General features: G+C 29.4%; 2 protein-coding genes across 2 annotated transcripts in view; both read right to left on the bottom strand.

The window, feature by feature from the left end:
* The window catches only part of LOC139489648 (leucine-rich melanocyte differentiation-associated protein-like), a 511,226-nt gene that overhangs the window by 119,154 nt on the left and 384,460 nt on the right, over positions 1-7,612 (bottom strand). The gene's annotated exons all lie outside the window — the stretch shown is intronic.
* LOC139487791 (nucleolar RNA helicase 2-like) overlaps positions 1-7,612 on the bottom strand; it is a 33,513-nt gene that overhangs the window by 7,040 nt on the left and 18,861 nt on the right. The window lies entirely within an intron of this gene.

Below are 7,612 nucleotides of genomic sequence, written 5' to 3'. Positions count from 1 at the left end.
TATCATGGCTACCTTTTATCATATTGTCAGTAAACAATATGAACTAGATTGTACTTATGTTTTGTCAACAAAAAACTCATGACAATGCAAAAAAAAGTTTACTTGAATAAATATAGAATTTCAATGTCAAGAAGTCTAATTTAAATATATGTATATATTTCTAATATTTTGTTTGTAATTAGATAAAATAGAACTAGTCCTTTATATAAATGTAATGAGAGAAGATTTACTGGTATGTCAATGAGACAGCCATTAAACGACAAAAAGAGACAGCCATTAAACGACAAAAATAACCAAAGACATCTAAAGGGTAACATACAGTCCTAAACAATGAATGAGAGTTCTTATACAATTTGTCAAAGTCTAGATTATCATGACATAATCTCAGGGTATGAAATTAGCAGGGGCCCACAGGCCAATGGTCCCTAAAATGTGTTGTGGGCTATTTAAATTTCTGCTTTTCTTGTATAGGACTATAATGATGGCTACAATATTTAAGCTGTTGGCTACCATTGCCAAAGTCTTAAGTTCTATCCCTGACATTAAATGTCTATACAATTAGTTAAGCTCTAGATTGTCCAGACTTTATAAAGTTCTAAATAGATTTAACAGAAACAATTTCCTTTGTACTTCATAATGTGGCACATAGAAACAAGTCTCCTTTGATGTGCAGAAATTTAAACCCACCTAAATTGTTCTCTCAAAGCAGTGTAAAAATAGCTGCCACACCCTGTTGAATTTGGGACATAGAGCCAATGTCCCATGTAGGGTTAATGTCACAATTTCTCATTCAAGAAGAACCCTTGCAACAACTCTTTGAGGGGTCCATATGTAGCCGGTCTCTGACCCTAGCGAACATGCCCTCCCTCATTTACCAGTCACAGTCCAAACTGCTCACCCTTTACCACAGTTGACCTACCTTGCAGGACCAACCTAATGAGTTTATTGTTTATTTGTTCTCATCCTGATTTTGCTTGAAAATTACCATTTGACATTAAATAACATCAATTCTTTACAAATGCGGTTTACAAGAGAGAATTAAGTCGTTTCTTTAATTTCATTTGCTATTTTAATGCACTGTAGTTGCTACTTATGAAAGTATGGAATAATTACTACATCCTATACAGAAAGACCTGTTTATACTATATTTGGTTTAACTAAGTTGACTCATTCTTCAAATTTATATGATGATGTAGTAAAGTCATCTAGAGCAAACAATCTATTATCTTGTAGTGACAATCTCTATGGCACTTAATATTTCCAAATTTTTCTCATAAAAATATTTCTGTACAAGTTTTTCAGGAAAACATCTTGATTCTCATCAGTTTTTACATCTATAAGTAAACTGATTATGTATTATATCCCTTCTTTTCTACAATGAAAGATTTCAAGTAAAGCTTGTGAATCCTCACTTCTCATTCGAGCTGTCTGAGATAAAATCAAGTCTCCACAACTACTTATATATTTTTGGTATATTATTTTTCCTCATTTTAATACTTAAATAGTTTTTTAACACGTGTAACATACAATGAAGTTTTGAAATTTTATCATATTTGGTGTGAAAATGCAAAATCTTTTCCTATAATTATGTTGTTCTCTTTCAAGTGCTGGTTTTGAACTGAAATTTTGGGTCATTGCACAGCAAGCCCTAATGATTGCTTCAAACTGCATAATATACTTTGTTAAATTATGACCCCCAAACAGGATCAGGTAATTTCACAAAAGTCTTTTGCTACTCAAAGGTCTACAACTCAACAGTGATATATTGTAAGCTAAAATTGTGAAAATCTAACTTGCCCTTCATTTGGTCACAGGAAACAACATATCTAACTTTGAAAAGATTTTGTAAAACTGTTTTCATGTAATTGCAGACAGCGGTCAAATATTCACAAATAGGAAGCAGTTCCTGTTACAACGCCAGTTTTTTTTATTACAACCAAGTTCATTTATGGTCATTGGTGTACACTTGGGAAACAAATATGAATTTAATTTTCTGATTTTTTTTTCACTTGTTCAACCCTGTTGCCATCTATGGGTTAAACACAAAATGTAGATAAAATGGTACAAATTATTTGGATTTTGCAATCTGATTGTGTTTTATATGACTGTTTTCCCTAAATATCAACATCAGTATATATTTCAATTCAAAACTTTGAAAAAATTCTATTTATATACATTCTTTTTTTGAACTCAAATCTAGTTCATCAATTCAGTCCAAAAATACAAATACGTAAGATTTAGTGTAGAATAATGAAAAGATTCATTCAGACCATGCATTAGTCAACTGTTATGAGGTCATGTTACAACTACAAAAGTACTTAACAAAGACAAAATCTTTTCTATATATAGAACAATGTGGGTGTTCAGACATATTTATTTGTTTTATAAATAAATCGGAAATTTGACTAGTAAAAATAACTAGAAGGGAATTCACTAACACATGGCGCACAATAACAAATATAATTCTATATTTATAGACTATGCTTTCTCCCAGTTTAATTATAGATGAACTATAAAAAGATGTTCCAGTTTCCTGAAAATAAGTCAAGTAAGTCGATATTTGATGCAAGTGTTGGTACTTTTAACCATATTTTTAGTATCAGGAAATTTATTCTGGTTAATATATGTACATAAATATTTAGCACATGAAAATCTTCAGCTGTGTGAAATGATTTGTATGCTAAGAACACAGTACTTAGAATATCAAAAGACTTTCTTATTCTTATTCCTATTGACTGATTGATCTGGTTTACTATGTTTATTTCTCTTCATAGAGCTATAGTTGATTGTTATTCTGTCCCTGCATTATGAAAACCTTCTTTACAAATTAGTTTTCAGCTGAAGCCACAATTTAACCTCGTAAAAAATCAACAAGTTAGTAGCTACAGAAGCTCAACTGCACTGACATAAAATTTCATTTCTGTTATGATTTGGCTACATTTGATATTATAAATTTTAATATTTAAGTTTCCGTTTATGCCAGTTATAAAGTTAAGACAAACATAATAATAATTGGGGATGTATCCATGGGACACATATGATGCCCTGAACAATGTCACAAAGAGACATTAATCAAGAACAGTAAAAGTGATGCTACCCAAAATTGTACTTGGTCTTAGTTTTGTGGTAATAAGCATTGTGTTTTAGTTTCATTACATTTGATTTGGTTGTTAAAAACTTGAGTTAAGAGAATGGAATGCATTTTGAGACATACAGATGCATGGACAAACAGACAAGGTAAACCTTAATGCCTTCTCTGATACGACGTGATCGTAAAAATAGATGTATTTAGCCGAACAGTTTGATCTTTTAACTTGTTTCAAGCTCTTGGACACATACCATGATCCCATTCTTAATTTTATTAACAGATAATTTTTTATATCATAACAATAATAATGATTGAAAAGCCATTTAAAGCCATTGAAAGACACTGAAATAGGGTGTATCTATAAATTTGTTTTATAAGATAGCCATTATATTGATTCAAATTTGTGATAAGATGATGCAATATCAATCTACAACCAACTAAAAAAAAACTAACACTTGTTAATGAGTAAACTGATGTAGATTTTATTGGACTTGGGAAATAATCTGTATGCACAATGTTTTCTTCTGTGAGCAATTGATATACAGACGGACAGAGTGCAAATGGTGCAAAATGAATAATATGTTCATCAATACCAAAAAAACAAAATGTTTGGTTACTGGAACAAGTCAGAAGTTATCAACAATCTTTTCAACCAAATTTAGTAATAAATTCAGAAACACTACAAAATTCATCATGTGAGAAATTATAAGGTGTTAAAATTGACAGCACACTTAGCTGGAAAAATCAAATTGATCAAATTTGTGCTAGCATTTCATCAAGAATATACCTTCTTTCTAAACTAAAGAAATTTTTATATATTAATGCCAGGAAAGCATATTATAATGGGTATATTCTTCCTCTCATCGATTACTGCTGTATAGTTTGGGGAGTATGTAAAAATGAAGGGATAGTAAGAATATTAAAACTTCAAAAAAGAGCAGCAAGATTAATTCTTGATGCAGACCCATTATCCCCAACAGCCCCTTTATTTAAAGAACTTGGATTTATGACAGTAGAAAACAGAATCAAATACCACAAATATTTATTGCTTTTTAAATGTATGCGGAAAGAAGCACCACTGTACCTATTTCAAAAATTTCAACTTATATCTGTTAATAATCTTTATGCTTTAAAGGGTGTTACTCAAGGTAATTTGATACTTCCAAAGCCAAAAACTGAACTGTTTTAAAAATCTTTTGCTTATTCTGGGTCAGTTTTATGGAACAGACTACCATAGGAAATGCGTAAAGTGCGAAACACTTATTCTTTTAAACAAATTATAAAACAATACTTGAGACAGTCCCAATATTCAGTCTGAAATGATTGCAACTATTAATCTTTTTTTTTTTAGAATGTATAATTTTTATTTGTATATTATATATATTTACTACATGCAATCTGTTATGCTATTGATTCTGTTTCCCTTGACATGCAGTAATTATGATATAGATTAAAAAGATAAACAATCACAAAAAGGTATCAAAATTGTTAAGCAAATGGAAAACAAAGAAAATACTTTAAAACTAATATTTAAAATTTAATGCTTAGACATATATTCTAAATTTAATGCTAACAGTATCACTACAAATAATAAAAGGCTACAACTGTGCATTTTATAAAATAATTAAATCTTGCTAAAGGTCTATTTATATATATTTTTTAAATGTTTAGGTTATGACATTGATCACTGAAGAATTTCGCCTACGTGCCATTGTTCAAACACTTGGCGATTAGCCAACACAGGGGGTTTAATCTATAATTTCTGTATATTATCAGTAGATCACATCAATAGGCTTGTACTTATGTTTTGTCAACATACTGTTCATGAAAATGTCAAAAAAACTGTTTACTTGCATGAATAGTCTTTTCAATGTCAAGCAGTTTGATCTCGATCGGAATATATTAAAAAAATTAAACAAATTGCTTGTTATTCAGCTAAGAAAAAATAGATCTTGTAATATTTGATTTTAACTTTTTTACCAAAAAAAAACCTACAGGTATCTGTAGAAAGAATTATTGAAACCTCCACAAAAAGAAAACTATTAAAAAGAGTAAAATATATTAAACAACAGTAAAATTTAGTTTGTAGCTGTCTAAATGGTGTTTCAACAGTCAACATTTGTCATTTAAAGTTTAAAATCGAATGACCTTCAATCACTTTGCTTGTAAATGAATTTTTTTAGTATGTTTTGTTACTCCATTGTGGCGAATAAGATATTATCCCAAGAACTCTGCTCATAGGTAGGTTAATTTTGAGTTTTCAAAGTAATGCATTGACCTACAATATTTTACTACATCATTGACTCTATGTACAAGTCAGAGCAAATGACCTTTTATTGTGACACACTGTCCCTACCTGTGCTTCACAATTATGTCCACAGGTTGACATTCAGTTTCTAAAGGTAAAAGTGGCCAAGTGCTGGAGGAATTTCAATCTCTGAATAATTTCTTAACCACTGAATGCAAACCTTGTTTTTAAAAGGTAATGCCTTAATTTGTAGATTTCAATGTTCCTAGACTTTTCACCTAAAAAAATTAACTGAACCACTGGCTTATTTTAAGGAAAAACAAACAAAGAATTCCAAATTACACATATGAAGGATTTTTCTTTAAAAATTTATCCGATTTTGAAATGATATAATCCAATAATCATATTAATAGGGTTCACATTTTTTAATAAATTACCATTTATCAAATTATAATGTTTTTACCATCGAACAGAAAAACCATGCATTTTTATGGTTAAAACTAAAGCATCATGTTTTCATATAAAATCAACAAAAATGGACACATTGTCCTACTTAGAATACCTAAATTGGCAACTCAAATTATAAGCAAACAAAAAGTTTGACAGATCAGAAAAGATTAAACAGGAACTCATCATATGTTTCCTGTGCAGACTATTTTCCATCATTATAGACATATGGTTTCCTATTTGGATCAAATTAAATTTATTTTTTCTAGCTTATGTGACTGTCTTTAACTACAAACTTTTATATCAACACAAATTGTTTCTCATAGCAAAAGTTGATTAACAGAGAGACTTTGAAAAAGTTTTTTTCCCCTGACATCTTCACTAGGAAGTTTTTAGACATGCAACAAAATATATTTGATTACAATAAGAGAGACAACTCTTGTTTTAATATCTTATGTCAGACAAGGTCAGAATCTTGTCAGACATGGAAAAGATAACAATTATTTAATTCCATAAAAAGGAGATAATCAGAAAAAAAAAAACAATATATAAAATCAACTCTCTATCCAAGTCACAATTTGTTTAAGTAAACCATAAGTTTGATAAACGAAATGTAACTGTACCAGGATATTGTTTTATGATTTTTTTCCTGAAAGTTTTTTAATCATAACATCTGAAGAATTTATTAAAATACTGAACACAATCTACCTTAGGTAGGTCATCATTATAAAATGGTTATTTTCCTACTCTCAGAAAATAAACTGTAAGGAACAAGAATCCACAAAGTGTAATTATTGGATACAAAAATTGTAGCATAAATAATCAAGGCTGGAACATCGACAAGAAATCTTATTAACACAAACTTGAAAAAACAATATTAATATCAAAGTTCCTGTGAGCACTAATGGGTAAATATTGCATTCGTTTTGCAGTGGTAACTTAAAATTAAACATTGAATTGTATTAGGCATTGGAGGTATATTTAACTACAATTATGTATAAAGGAAGATAACCCCTATTTGAAATATATCATTGATATTTTATGAATAGATACTAGATTCAAGCAATATGAACAATTTATGTAATTTTCTTGACAAATGATTATAAACATATACATAATTTTGTAAATCAATGTTATATTGATAATTTTGGGATAATAAGTAGTATAAATAGAATTGTTCTCAAAGCACACCATGTTTACTATCAAAAGTAGTGATAAAATCTATCATGTAGGCCACATAAGGGTTTTGATTGCTCCAATAATTTTTATCAAATTCATCAAGCTCTATAGGAATGCAATTTTCTACCTAGTTTTTATTTTCAAAGAGACATCACTTCCATTAAAATTTTCTATAAACCTTTCACAGATTTTCAATTTTTTTCAATTGGTACTACTTTAATAATTGTATCCATACAATGTGAATCGCAATCTCTCATATCCAGCTGACAATTGACCAAGTATCAAGGAAAATATGAAAAAAATTCTCAAAACTTATACACCAAATAACACAATAATATGTATACATTGCTGAATTTACAATAAGTAAATTGAATATATATCAACAGAAGTTCTAAAGATGGCTTTATCTAAAGAAGCTTCATTTTCTGAGGAACAACAATGGCAGAATGTAAAGAAAGGCCATAAGACAGTAAAACTGTACGCTTTATTTTATATTTCTAGAAAGTAGAACATCAATTTATTGTTTATAGAATTTTGGCGTTAGATATAAATGCTATATGGGAAGTCAAGAAACAAGAATGTGTCCATAGTACATGGATGCCTCACTCGCACTATCATTTTCTATGTTCAGTAGACCATGAAATTGGGTC

Source organism: Mytilus edulis, chromosome 9, assembly GCF_963676685.1.
Source record: "Mytilus edulis chromosome 9, xbMytEdul2.2, whole genome shotgun sequence".
Taxonomy (NCBI): Eukaryota; Metazoa; Mollusca; class Bivalvia; order Mytilida; family Mytilidae; genus Mytilus; species Mytilus edulis.
Note: the sequence above shows the minus strand (reverse complement) of the source record. Positions and strands in the feature narration are given on the sequence as shown.